This window comes from Protopterus annectens, chromosome 3.part1 (assembly GCF_019279795.1).
Source record: "Protopterus annectens isolate FY-2018-M chromosome 3.part1, PAN1.0, whole genome shotgun sequence".
NCBI lineage: Eukaryota > Metazoa > Chordata > Ceratodontiformes > Protopteridae > Protopterus > Protopterus annectens.
Genome location: NC_056732.1, coordinates 785,084,429 through 785,099,841, shown reverse-complemented (window position 1 = coordinate 785,099,841; position 15,413 = coordinate 785,084,429).

The following is a 15,413-nucleotide window of genomic DNA, read 5'->3' as shown; positions in this document are numbered from 1 at the left end:
TCTTGTAATTTGTGTGTAAACTGATTATGTCTAAATAACTAAATGCATCTGTAATTTTTCTTTGTGGAGCTTTTCTCCCTGGGCCTCTGCTGAAAAAGGGCCTTTTCGGCTCAGTCAGACATCCCCGGTTAACAAATGTAAAATAAATAAATAAAAATATTGATATGTGATTAGTGTTCCTGCTGCAACTGTTTTCCACTGACATACCCTTATCTGCTATACATTAGTATATTTCACCTGTCCTCTTTCCCTCTGTTAATACCTACAATTCATCCATGTGTTCCCTATTCAATATGCACACTTCCCTTGACTGTTTATTTTATATGGCAGTCCATATACCTTTACAGATCATTTACACAACTTTTGTACAGAATGCCTGGAATGGGATTTCACAATATTCTTCACTGTATACATTGTCCTGTACTGTGCTTGGACCATATGCATTACTATATGTTAAGCCCTGGTAATTATTGTGGCATTCTGCACAATCCCACTAACTCAGTTTGCTCTATAGTAAACAAATTCACTATCCATGTTGGTTTACATGGTTTCCTGGTCAGCAACACTGTTACTAACCAAGAAACTCCGTGTTTATGTTTTAAACATGGTGTGCGGCATGAATATGTAATTAGCTCTGCTGCTCACCATGCAAACATGTAAACTCCGTGTAGGCTTCACTCAAAGCCTACACAGAGTTTATTAAATCCCAGGGAATGTCTTTTCAATTTGCTTTCCTCTTAGCAACATGCAAACTGGGTTTACTAAGGCAAAATGTGAAAACTTTTGATTAGGCTGCCTTATCTAGAGCAAATATACCTGGCATCATTGTGCGGGCCCCACAACAGGGAGAGTAGGTAATTTAGTAAATGCACCTGACAGATGTCAAATTCTGTGGCACATGGCATAACTGAAGTGAATTGAGATAAATAAGGTCCATGAAGCATTGTTCCAATCATGTGTAGAGATCACAGTGTAATTCATCATAATATGTCATCTTTTATTTTCTCTTTCTTAAGGTTCATTGCTCTTTACTTGGCAGTGTGCAAACACGGTTCACTACCTAAGGAAAAAAGTGAAAATTTTTGTTTAAGTTGCCTTAAGTAGAGCAAATATGTCTGGCATTATTTCCCCAGCCCCCGCAACAGGGAAAGTGCTTACTTCAGTAAATGCACCTGACAAATGTCAGGTTCTGTGGTACAAGGTGTAACTGAACTGAATTGAGGGAAATAAAGCCCATAAAATATTGTTCATCTAGACCCTCATTGTTCAAATGTTGTATATTGATCACATTGCAATTATTTATAGTATGTCATTTTTTCATATTTCTATTTTTTAAAGTTCATTTGCTCTCTGCTTGGCAGTTCGCAAAAATGGTTCACCACCTAAGGAAAAAGGTGAAAAATTTAGTTTAGAATGCTTTAGGTAGAACAAACTTGCCTGTCAATGGTGTACTTTTCTCATCACTTTGGAAAGTAATGAGTGGAAAAAATCTATCTGTTATATACTTGTTTCTGTGGCACAATGTGTAGGTGAAGTGAGTTTTGATGAAGGGCACAGCTGAGCAAGGGTTTAAATCCAGCTACAAGATGCTTTTTACAAAGGGTATAAGAAGCCAATTTCTCACAACATTTTGATTAGGACTATAACACTAAAGAAAATTGATAATATTAAACCTGTTTCTTGCAAGTAGTTTATCAGTAATCCTTGCATAATGAAACTGTGCTATTTAGCATGTATCATTGGTGTTTCACATATAACCTCAAGCTAACGTGTGGCTAATTTCCTAGACATGGCAATCATTATATTTAATATAAAATTCACCTTTATATGTATGATGGGCACAATATCTTCATTAGAATCATCAAAGTTTATCACATAACCAAACTATGTGTTTAGAACAGTTATGTTGTATGAAGTATGTATCCAACATAAACCATCCTGAATTAATCAGTATATTCAACTGCATCAATCTGAGATATATTTACTAACAGAAGCAATGACTTTTACATGGGACTGCATTTCAAGAAATAATTACAACCAAACACACATAGGCCTATCTGAGCTATATCTCCATTCATTTAGAAATTACTGATTTCTATGTTGGAAAGGTAGCTCTCATGTGACACTCTCAGTTGATGAAGTAAGTTTCGATGTTTGCATCCTTTATCCAATGGATTTGATTTGCAGCATTTCCAACAATATTTAATACTGTGTAAGTCCCAACATTACAATATGTCAGAATTCATTATCTTTCTCCTTCAAAACTGGAAGTCCTAAAATTAAAGCCATGTCATTAAGCATTCTGTTGCTGAACACTGGAACCTGTGTTAACAAGTTAAGCATCAGACATGGCAAAGCTCAATGTTATGTTTCACACCTTTATTGATATATGATTTAAGTACTGCCAAGGTGTCTTGTCAAGAAGTCCATCTGCTTTCAGTTATGCAAATACATCTGCCAAGGCCGAGCACCTTTGCACACAAGCAGTTACATTCAAGATCTGAATTGGGTGGCAATTCAGACATATTTTGTTAGCTTAATTTTTGCAGACATGGCTAGTGAAGGAGATGATGATGTTTAATTCAGAGCACAAAGATGGGGTATTGTGGAGTCCAGGATTGGCACAATGTTTGCTATTCAGTCTTATTAAATAAACCTTATTTGGTTAGGTATTTATATTTACTGCAGTCTCCTACCCCTTATTTGTACCATATTTGTACCATAGCAAGCACTTTATTATACACAGCATGACAGATTAATAATAAGTAAAACTAAAACACCATACAGATATTCCATGTCCCACAAAACATATTGTTGCTATTTCTCTCTGTATCTGAGTCTGTCCCTCTCTCTGTTCACCTCCTCTTTATCATTAAGTTGTCAATGTACTTCAAATGTGTTATTTAAATGCTGTGAAGTAGCAATTCCTTTGTGGCATGATGGCTTGTATGTATACAACGAGTATAGACAGAGTTTTGAATAATTTCAAGGTTTCTAATTCAGCTATTAGCTATGGGTTACTGAATGTTTTGGTACCACATTTTATGTGTACCTGTTGGCTACACATGCCACCATGATCCTTTTTCTGTCATAAGCTACTTTGTCCCTTCCTTCATGTCACCCTGTTGATGTATCTTCTCCCTTTCCTATCATTAATCTTCTATCTCTGCATTGGTACAATGTCTGGCACCTGCCAAAACTGCAACTAAGGCTAAATACAAGTACAGTGCTTATGGAAATATCTTGGGATTCAATTGCCTTCATTCACATTACTCTGTCACACTTTGTGCCACTTTGTTAAGCTATGTTTACTCAGTTTAATGTTCTTTTGAATAAGATACAGAATTAGATGTATGGATTGCACTGGTCAATAGGGTAATGAAAATGAATATATACAGTACATTCATCTGTGCTAAAACCTGCTTTCAAATAGTAACTATCACAATTAACACTTTCTTCATGTCATGATAATATAATACTTAGGTAAAATGTTTTTCTTGGCATGCTGTAAATGTTCAAATACATATGGATGAAAATATATTTCAGGATGCATTGTCTGACTCTTGTAAATGTAAATACTGGCTACAGCTTTAATTAACACATCACTGTCTTACCATCATATTCATGTGCCTGACACCTATTGTGAAGTCTGACTTGCAGAGATGCTTGCACAGAGGTTGGCACAGAGCAACATAGAGTACTGCTAATTACTATTGTAAATTCAACAGTTCAAGATATGATTATGCATGCAGGAACATTTTGCCATCAGCAGAGCAATTCAGTTTAGCAGTGCTGCCCTCAAAGAGTACAAGAAAAAAAGAGAAAATCAAATAATTATAGCTTTCTGTTGAACAGTGTTAGTATGTCTGCATTACTTTTGTCAACAGGTGGTCTTGATTTTGAATAATGTTAACTCAATTCATTTGTTTAAAGAATATGTCTGCTCTACAATGTTTACACTTGTAGTGTGTTACCAGCTAGATTAACCTATTCTGACAGAATCCATCACTGTCATTCTGCAGTGTACTGTCTTATGTGAAACTTGCATGTTTGTCTTGCCAATGCATACAGTGCAAGTATGACAAAATACAAATGATCAATCACCCCAACATGCAGTTACAGGACTGTTTGATTGATAATCCATTGGTGTACAACAGTCAATGTGTATGTCATCCTATTATGTGTAACATGTCAGTGTCCTTCACAGTAACACAATGTACAGTAATGACATTATCTACCTTTCATTAGTGTAGTATGTCATTACATGTGAAAGTCATAGTGATGTTACATTCTTCTGTTCCCACATATGCATTTGTTGCACTACCTGTGATGCGCAGTATCATCTCTCCTAGACAAGATATTATATGAATATTCCAATGTCCAATTTCACATTGGCATTGCCCATCTTCTCCTCTGGTGTTTGCAACTAGTACGGTGCTCTGTAGATTGTGTAACTAGATAATAGTTTGATTCTCAACACTGAAGACTTGTGAATGTGTGTGGGTGTTTACAGTCTGGTGAGCATCTGCTCAACCAACCTCTTCTGTATAGATGACCCCACCATCCCCTAAGCCCACCTTTCACATCCATATCTTCATTGCAACACAAGGCTATTTATGCTGTAATAAGTACAATTTTTTATACATTACTTAAAGAAAATTTGCTTTTTTAGGTAATATTTGGTCCACAAATGTGTAAATTAATGCTTCAACTAAGAGTTTCATGGGACGAAAAAATATCCATTTAATGTTTTTAGAGGGAAAGTGATACAAGCATTTAAGTGGGATGGGGAGAATGCTTCCATTGTTCAAATGGCAGGTGTTTTGTGTGGCATTAATAAGAGCACACAGTAACAACAGTATATTATTTTCCTACACTCCTTGTTCAACACACTGATGAGGTCATTGTTTCACAAGTGAATTGTCACTATTTAAGTGTCAGACTTCTCCTGTGGTGCTTGCACTTCTTACACTGTTCTCTATAATGTGCAACTAGATAGGTAGGATGCTTGAATACAGCAGTGATTAACTTCTACAATGAATTCATGATTGTTTTGCACACATTTGCAGTAGCAATATTTACAACTTCCGATGGCTGTAAAGCTAGCGTTATCAGAATCTCCTTGGCAATACACTGCTGATGCCATCTTTCATAGATGCTGTATGTCTTAATTTTATTAATTATTCCCTTGTGGCACTGGCTGCTGATAATGTAATATTTATATGGTGTAGGTGGATAGGTAGGTAGCTCGATTCCATCTCTGCTTCAATAATGTGACAGTGATAACTGTCATATACTGTTGGCCATTTCACAACCACCTTTATGTGTACTTCTAATTATGAGATTGAATTACAGTGGCACTCTGTGACACTAGCAAATCCTAGCATCCACAGGGAAAATAACCTTTTGGCCACAATATGATTACATACTTCCAACATACCTACAATATGTCACATTTGTGGTGCAAATTTCCCTGTGTTACATGACTTTGATAGTGTACATTATGTGACTACATATGTGGGAAGTTTGAGGCTAGTTGTGATTGTGTCTTTCATGCTCATACTATGTATACTATTCTTCAAAGACATATATGTTGGGTTACTGTACAAGGTTATTGTGCACTTCAGATATTTTGTAACATTAACATCCAGCTAATAAACAGTGGTAGTGTCATCCATTTAAATGTGCACTATCTCAGCTGTACCTCAACATTTTATGTGGTGCTTGCAATTCAGGCACTGATGTTTAGCTGGTGATTCTGGGTATTTAGTTCATATCCATCCATTACTACTCAGACTACATTGTGTCAGTGTTATGTTACTGTCCATGTTACTAACACTGTTATCAAGCATATTGGCTTTCTACAAGTATAGATGTTGATCCATCTTGCTAAAGGCTAGAACAATTTGCCCCAAAGCAATGCTTTTATTTACAGTAATGATGACATGTTATTATATTTTCCTTGCATAACATTTGTAGGATGTGTTATTCTTTGGCATGAAGGAATGAGTCATCATGGTGTCTGTTGTAAACTTACTACAGTAATTACAGGCAGACATATCCCTTGCAGCAACAACATGATGTAATGCCTTCAGATAATGACATATCTCACAATTGCAGTGACATTTCTACTTTGGTGCATTCATGTTGTAAAATATCATGTGTTGTCTGTTGTCAAATGCTCATGTGTTCAGCTTCCACATTCAGTGGCTGCTAGCATTGTTGTGCGTTATGCAATAATGCATGAATAGCATCCACCACAGTTATAATGTGTCAATTAACAGTGTGATAGTCTTCCACCATCCCTTTCAACTCAGAAATTGTTTACCACACATACATCTGATGTAATAAAATACCAAAGGTGAATTGTCATAACAGTGTTAAGGCTTTGACTGTGGTGCTTGTGGTTCATGCAGATGTCATTAGTTACTGGAGTCACATGGCTTGTTGTTCAATTACTGACAGGTACAACATTATATGAATTTACTGATATTGCATAAACACTATTGTATCTAGCTATTTGTATCCATTTTTATGTTGGACAATGGTATAGCATCTCAGGTTGTAATTGCATGGCAATTAAATGATAATTAGTGTCATGTTATGCTGTGAGTGCTCCTGTGGTATGTACATTGAGTGGTGGGTTGCATGGCAGACCTACACAGATAGACTGTGGTTCAGTTCAGGGGCAGTGTGTGTACTATTATGGAAACAGCTTCCTTCCCAAATAAACATTCCATTGATCACATTGTACTGCTCACTGTTGTGTGGACAGTAACATGGGTAGCACCTTTCCAGCATTGTGAATAAATCCAGTTGTTCATATTATATTCATTACCTCTTGTGTTAATGCACACATTTACTTCAGTTATTTGTGACATCTTCCTTTGTTATCTGATGTGGCATATGCAGTCAATACAGATGCCTGAAGAGAGTCTTACATAATAGGTAGGGGTTTGAATCTGGTAACATTTGTCTGTTAGATAGCAGTGGCTTACACACAGAAAATACTTATGGCATATTCAAAGGGCCACCATTTTCAGGCATTTTCTTACCAGCTAGGTCATCCATATACCTTATGTGGTAGGAAAGGGCTGTAAGTCCTTCATGTGTGTTCTTCGTTACATGACCGGTACACATATTTCTGTGGTGACCATGATCATTATGCATGTCTCTGATATGTGTTCTGGCATGTGTTCAAAAATGACATGATACAAGCATTTCTTATATCATTCATTGTTCATATGCATTATCTAATCACAAGATAATTATGTTCTATATTGCATGTCTTCCTCTGGACATGTTTATAATACTGCAGTTCTTTTCATCACACTATACAGCTTAAGGACAGATGAGAGATTCCATTAACATTTCTTGCTGTATAGCACGCTGTAGGACTATCATAAACTGTGATTGGTCCTCTGTTACACTTTCTATTGTGTTCCTGCTGTTCAGTTTTTGTTATGTTAATGTTCCTTGTAATTCCATGAGAACATGCCCAGTATTACTATATCAGACATGTTTGAAAATTTGCAATGGAAAAAACTGGACTTCTGACATGTCATCTGCTCTGTCATGTCATTTGCTACTTATGTAAGTTCCTTGTTATTAGATTAGCATTTAGCATTTGCATAACTATACAACACTTGCCTGTCTGTTACATGCTTGTATATGATGAACCCCTTTCCTATTGCTGCCACTGTTATTTCTTTGCCAGAACATGTCCATTTCTGACTCACCTGACATTACAGCTCTAAGGTCTATTTATCTTTTTGTATACATGCTGAGGTGGCTAATACAGTGGTGCTATCAGCTTGCATGCATAAATTTCGTGTATATACATCTTATGTGCAATAGCTGCATTCTCTGCATTCACCCAAGTATCTTCTGCCCTTGCTGTTATCTCAAGTCAGCATTTAGTTAACATGTATATCACATTTTCACTCCCCTTTGTTACACTGCAGCTTTATGTCCCTATCATGCCTTTTATTAGCATGTCCATTTTTATTTAAGTGCAAAACTGTGGGATTGTCATTGACATTAATTTTCATTACATCAGTATTGCAGGATTTATGACAATAATGCTTCCTATACACTTTCATCACATTTACCTGTGGGATATGAGTGTACTTTAAACATTCCCTCTTCAACATTAATTATTCATTATAACACATTTTACTGTACTAATCCTCACATTTCACTTCCCCTTGTTCTGTATTATTTCTCTGTACTTGCCCTTAATATGTTTGGGCTAAAGCACGTGCTCATCTCTGAGTATTGCCTATATGCAAGCTGTTTAGTTTACATTCTGTGATTGTGTTTGCAAGCAGTTTTCCAAGGTCACATACACTTTTGTTGACCACAAATATGTGCTTGCAAATGTGCAGGTGGGATGAGCAGCATGCATATTCGATTAGTGGTGCTGCTTCTCATCGGACTTACATGCTTACATCGTGTAGACATAGTGAGGCACCTACACAATTGTTAATGATTCCCAGAGTTTATAAAGCAAGAGGATTAGCTCTCTGTTCTCTTCATTTGAAAATGCTCCATCCCTAATAGTTTTACTAATGCAGAAAAGACAAAAATTGCAGCTGTTTTTTTTTTTTTTTGTTCATATTGTCAGAGAGAGGAACATGGTGATTTGTATAACTTAAGCAAAAGTTTCTTGACTGCATGGTTTTAAGCAAATGCTGTTTAATACTGGATAAGGTTCAGTTTGCATCACTAATATAACTTTACATTCTAAGAACCATTCATGAAGTTAATACTAAAATGGCTTCCAGGATAGAAGAAACAGTCTTTGGTACAAGTGTGTAAGTACATTTATTGGCTGACCTGGATTAAGAAAATGTGTGATTCCCTTCCAGTAACTAGTAATTTCCTGGTGCTTGGAAGCCATTCTGTAGATTATGAAAACTGTCTTTTTTCCATATAAAATATTAAATGGAGTGGTTATAGTGCCATAATGTGGTTGGTTTTCAGGAAAGACTACTCAACTCTGAAAGCATTTGGAAATACTTTTTTTATTTTATTTGCTTGTTTTATTATTTTCATATATAATAAAGTAGTCTTTTTTTCCCAAAGCTAGGAAATGATTTTATTGTGACGACTATACTCATTTATGGTATTGTTACAAAGAAGACGTGCAATATATAAACAGATGCCCTCATACTGAGGCCTGCCAGTAATTAAAATTCAGTGGTGGGCATATAAATACTAGCAGAATGCAGAGTAGTACCATTTTGTAAATATTCAAGCAACAGAAAATAACTGAGAAACCTCAGCAAGAAAGCAAGAGATAATATCTGTGGAACAGGAAGTAAGCCACCACAGGAAGTGCAATAATACCGCGGATACTGAGGGAAAAAGCAACCATAGAAGCCTCAGAGATTCAGAAACATGATCAGAACAATAATAAATGCTCAGTAAGCTGTTAGGGGAAATATTCATCAATGTTTTTATTGTTAGCCTCAGCACATATTTAACAAGGTACCTAAGAAACAATGGAAAAGGTACATATGAAAGTAACTCATATATAAACTAAAAATTCAGTGAGAAACCCAAGACTGTCTGAAACAAACTAAAGGAGATACACACTTGTAAATTAAGTTTTTAGCTTCTTTGCTGGGATCATACAGCAAGGTCAATCTGTTTTGCTGGTAATATGAACTCTGGCACAGTGCCCTGCCAGTTGTGCACAGAAAAGCTTGTAAGGTTGGTCAATAATTCATATGTTATATTTAGTGCATGTTCAGAGGAAAAAGGTAAAAAAAGGAAGAAACAGCTGCCCTGAACTGATAAAGGGTTGCATTACATTCAAAAACATTTATTTTTTTCTCTCTTTTAGAAGTCTTAAAGAATCCACACAAATATTTAAGGAAAAAATTATTGGTTTGTTTTCTAAAGTAATATATATTTTTCCTTGTGTGTACTTTACTAATTTAATACTTCAACTACAGTGGCTTAAGCTTTAGACTAGCAGTGCATTTATATCTTGGTATATATTTTGCTGTATTAATATTATCAACATTTTCATACCAATTCCACACAATAATATGTCAATCATTTTGCATTATATTCAGTCTGAGTTGGCAAGGGGGGTATTTATTTCAATATAGTTAGTTAAGCACAGTACAGAAAAAGGGCACATTCCCCAGTTTGTGTACATCAGTTCTCTGGGCAAATTTATTGGTATCAACATTACCCTTTAGTAGTTAGTATGTAGTGGGGGAAAATCTGCTAAGGGGAGAAGATGTAGAGACAATAATGTTATTATATTACAGTACTCTTGGGCTGAGTCTGTAAAAAGTCAATGTAAATTAGTGCTCTACTAATACAAATGAATAACTAATTAAGCATGTTACTTTCCATAACATGAATCTATTGAAAGTTATTCTGATTATTGAAATCTAATAATATTTGGGGATGTTTGTTATAAGTGAATTAATTTTGCCAGTCAAGTTTGGATAATTGATGATACCTGAGATTACTTTCTGTTTTTTTTTTTGCACTGTGGTCATTCAGTCATGCTGACTCAGATTTATCTTCTTCAGCTTCTCTCTGCAGAAGTTCTAATTCACATTTTCCCACATTAGTCTAATTTTTAATAGTCTTGTATGATTAACAAGATGATAGCAGTTGACAGGAACTTGCAGTAGTGAGTATGAATTCCGCAGCTAAAACTTTTCTATCATAGTCTGCCTTTACTGTTTAGAGCTGTTAATAATGTGCAATTTATTACTCTGAATGTGGTTCTTAAGTTTTCTTAAACATCCATAACTTGGACTTCTGTATTATACACTGGCATTCCCACTCCCCATTTTCAGAGCACTGTTAAAATGTAGATTTGTCATTCATCTGCTAGTTTCTGCATTTCTTAATTTGCAGAAAGTTTTGATGTACTAAGTCAATTTGTGTGAGTACTCATCCATTCTTCCAGTATACTGTTTAATGTTCAGTTACTATGTATATTTGACCCTGGTGGAGCTCATGGTTCGTTGAGTTTATTGCATGTATAGTATACTTTCTTTATTATTGGGTCACTGTAGTTGAGGAGTCGTCAGAGGAATGTGTCCAAAGCTTAATAACTTTTGTGGGTTTTTACCACTGAAACTGACTGATTGTGCTACCAATTTCTCTGAGTCTATATTAAATGGGACTTCACTTCCAATTCATTATTGCATAACTTTTACCTTCTAAGAAGATTTTTTTTAACAATTCTGTTTAAAAAAACTGACTCAGCTTAGATGTTCTTTCAAAAGCATGCATTTCCTTACCTCTGCCCTCTCCTGGACTGAATGGACTATGGTATATTAATAGGTGAATTATGACTGAATTATTTTTCCTCTGCAATGTTACCTCACAGTATGGCATTTGATCCTTGCATTATTGACTGGGTTACAGTAATATCAATTTTTTTCAAAAGCAGTATGCATTTGGTAATTTATAAATTATATCTGTGTTTTTTTTGGCTTCATATTCTACTTGTTTAAAATGTTCTCTGAGTCAATCTGCTTATTCCAACTATTCTCTGAGATAATTAATCTTCCACTGCAGTTTCTCTATCTCCATAGAAACTTAATTGGCTTGCCATTCACATCTGGTCGTAATTCATCTTTTTGACTATGTTAGAAGTGGCTTTATATAATGTTTATAGAGCCCATCATGGAGAAACAAATGCTGACACCTATCGACTTAATGGATTAACAGGTTACTAGATGTTCTGCTCTTTGCAATTTAGTATTCAATCAGGCTGCCAGCTGTGTGTTTTTCCATTCCATTTCATGCAGTTGTTTTTTTTTTTTGTTTTGTTTTTTGTTTTGCCAGCTGTTTTATACCCAAAAATCCAGGGGGGGGGGATTTGTCTATTTTACAGTAGTCAGTTTCTATTGTAAATAGTATGTTTTAGCTGGCTTTTTAAATGGCAGTTTCTCACTGCTATTTCTATGCACTTATGTTTGACTGATGAAGAATAGCAGCTTCATCAGTTTTGTACACTTGGTCCCACAGCACCAATACGTCCTGTGGAGCATCCCTGGAGGCCTGTTTTCAATTTACTGCAGATGTTCAGGCTGCTACTCAATCTGGCCCACTTGTCTTATTTGTCAATATTGTGTCTCCACTGTTGCATGGTGGCAGTTAAAACCCCTTGCCTAGATTTAGTGGTTATTAGTTTCTGGACAAGAATATTTGACTTGTGTGATTACACTAAATCTTGGATGGTTTCTAGGATATCATTACATTAGAAAAAGATTTTGTGAGAGGTCTGTAACAGCCACCATCCCATTGATAAAAACATGCTATCCAGCCTGCTCAAAGGTGTTTGCAAAGTAATGTCAGCCTATCATTCCTATGCTACTCATGCAACATTGAGCACTTGGAGCTATTGGTGAACATTCTGTGTTGGTCAGATACTTTTTGCTTTAACCTAGGGTGACATATGTATTCTTGAGCACTCTGTTTCCATTTTGCTTCATCATTCAAAAACTAATCAGCTCGCCCAGAGTAAATTGGTTAATTTGTCTTATCATCCTTCTAGTTTATGTCCAGTTAGTTGGGCTAAAATACTCCTTATCCTAACATGTTCCTCCTCCATGTCTGATTCACTTTTTAAATTACAGCACAAGACACTTTTTACACCCAGGTCTTTTGGTTTTCTTCTTCATAGAGCCTTTTGAACTCAAAACCTTCTAAGTTTGGGTATTACCTCTTACTCATTTCATATTGTCAGAGTATCAGATTTAGCCAAAGAGGGACAATCCATTGAAGTTAAGTGAGTGGGACGTGGGTTTTCCTCCACCTTTTTAAAATTTATCAGGTAATTGTGCCATCAACCAGTCAATTTTGGTGGTTTCTTTTCAGATATTACTCAGATTGTCATGACTGCTTATTCTTTCATTGTTCTGGCAGCCAGGATGGCATTTGTTAGACCCAGCAATATCAGCCTGAATTTAAACACATCATAGGTAGAGGTAGTTTTGCAAGGATTTGCAGGTTTGCATTGTTCTCAGTGTTTGCCTTTTTACATGATATACTATATCAACATGATATCACTCACCAATTATTGCTGCATTTTGGCAGCAGTGATATTGGATTATTACCAAAAAGGATGAGTACATGCTGAAATCTTTAGAATTTTATTTTTAGTACAGCATATTTGTCCTCACACCATTGAACATTGGCCAGCCATCATTTCTAGACTGTGAGGGAACTAAATGACATCACTGAGTGCAGACTAAATGACATCACTGAGTGCAGACTAAATGACATCACTGAGTGCAGCTGGGACTACACAGATTGATTTTGTACCTGGCTAGTTAAGACAGCCAGGAAAGGGGGAGAATAGGCAGACTTGCCTGGGGGCACCATGAGGCAGAGATCCTCCTTTTTTGTTTCCCCTTGCTTTTTTGCTCCATGCAGACTGGTATAGAACTTAAGGAAGTGTGAGCAGAGGTAAGTGCTAAGCTCCCACAAAGACAAGAGTCTAAATGCTGCTTGAGTTGAACAAAACCACTGGTAGGGCAGTTAGTGCTCCATATGGAATGGGCAGTCCTAAAAGGTGCAGTTTGTTGAGTCTGTCATTGCACAAATGATTGGTTATATGTAGACACAAATATTGGTATATTTGCAATAAAAGCTAACAATGGCTTTGCTGGCATTTGGTGTGTTTTATTTTTTAGCAGCTCAGGAGTTGTACTCTAAGCCACATGAAGGGGGCATTGCTGCAATCCCATTTATGTAGAGTAGCTGAGGGAATGTCTTCAGACTCGGCAGAACACTAATGAGTTCACCCTCCTATACGTATTCTAGTTTTCTGGACACACCTTCAGTAATTACATATACTAATTCCAAGATTGTAGTACAGTGGGGAAAAGGATATATTTCCTTATTCCCATTGTACCATGATACAGTTAATGGATGTGAGTCTCAGCAGCCATTTGGGAACCATTACAGTTAGAGGTTCCATGTTTTTGTCCCCCTCTGCTTTCCCGAGCTATGGGGACTGGTATAGAACTCCAAGGAGTGTGAGCAGAGGCAAACTCTATGCTCCCATGTGGACAGGTATCAGGTAAAGCCACTGGCAGCTGGTTGACCTGGAACTGGTGGTCCTAAAAGGTGCATTTGTTGATTATGTCATTGCATGAAGTATCAGTTATATGTTGACACATTTATTACTATATGCACAATAAAAGGTCACAATGGTTTTGCTGGCATTTGGTGTGTTTTCATTTTTAGCAGATGAGGTACAAAACACAGCTATTAAAAGAACAGAGTTTCCTTTACACATCTTTCATGATTTTACAGCTAAGTTTACAGGTGCTTCTTCAACGTACTCCGTGTGTGTTCAAATTATTGAACATAAATCTATTGAAAGTTATCAAAGCTCATTGTGTTTAGTACTTCATTCAGCAGATATAATTTCCTACTTTTGCCAGTTGCTTTAATTTCAGAATACTATGAACTTCAGAGTTAAATGGATGTGATTTAACATGATCACTAGGCTATTATAGCCGTCGTTCATGAAATGTTGGTGTCCATTATTACATGCCATCATGCAGAGTAGCATTCAACTAGTATGTGTGTACAGTCCCTATGAGTGTTACATCAACAAAATGTTCACAGTGAGCAAGCTATCAATAAGATCACTTGCAGTAACAAGGAATACCCCCATAAGTTTATATGGGACAGTGATCATGGTCCAGATATTCAGCAAATTAAGGTGCTATTATACTAGTGTGCTATGTCCTGTGCTTACCTATTAGTGTCCCAGTGAAGAACTGCATGTTTAGATTCATTCTTCTTAAAATGGATTAGTTACAATTATTTTTCAGCAAAACACACCAACAACATATTTTCTGAGGTCATAGACCATGGTTGAATAGAGCTATTTGCAAATAAAGACCTTTTCAGTGTTCTTTTTGTTTATGTTTTTTCCCACCAGTATGCCAGTTTTTATTTGGTAAGAAAGTTGTTGTACAATCTGATCACAAACCACAGGAAATTATCTTTAGAAAGTCAATAATACTTCATCCCTACATTTGCAGTTAATAATTTTGCAGTTACAGAGATATGTCATTAAGGCTGTTCACCTTGCAAGTAATTGTTTTCCTGTAGCTGATATACTTTGAAGAAAACAGGTCATTGCCAGGATAAGTATGTGAATGCATAGGTGGGTGCTCAGATGTTCAGATCTATATTGTGATGGAAAACTTTTCATCAGTAATCAGAGACTGAGAGGAATCATTTAGCAATTTCTCAGGTAATACAGCTTTTCAAAATTAAATTAAGCCAGATGACTCGCAACAAGCAAAAAACTGCCACAGCTAATTGCCGGCTCCAGAAATCAGACAGATGAGATTACATAAATAAATGGAATTCTGTTGAAGTGAGAAAAAAGCCAACATGCTGCA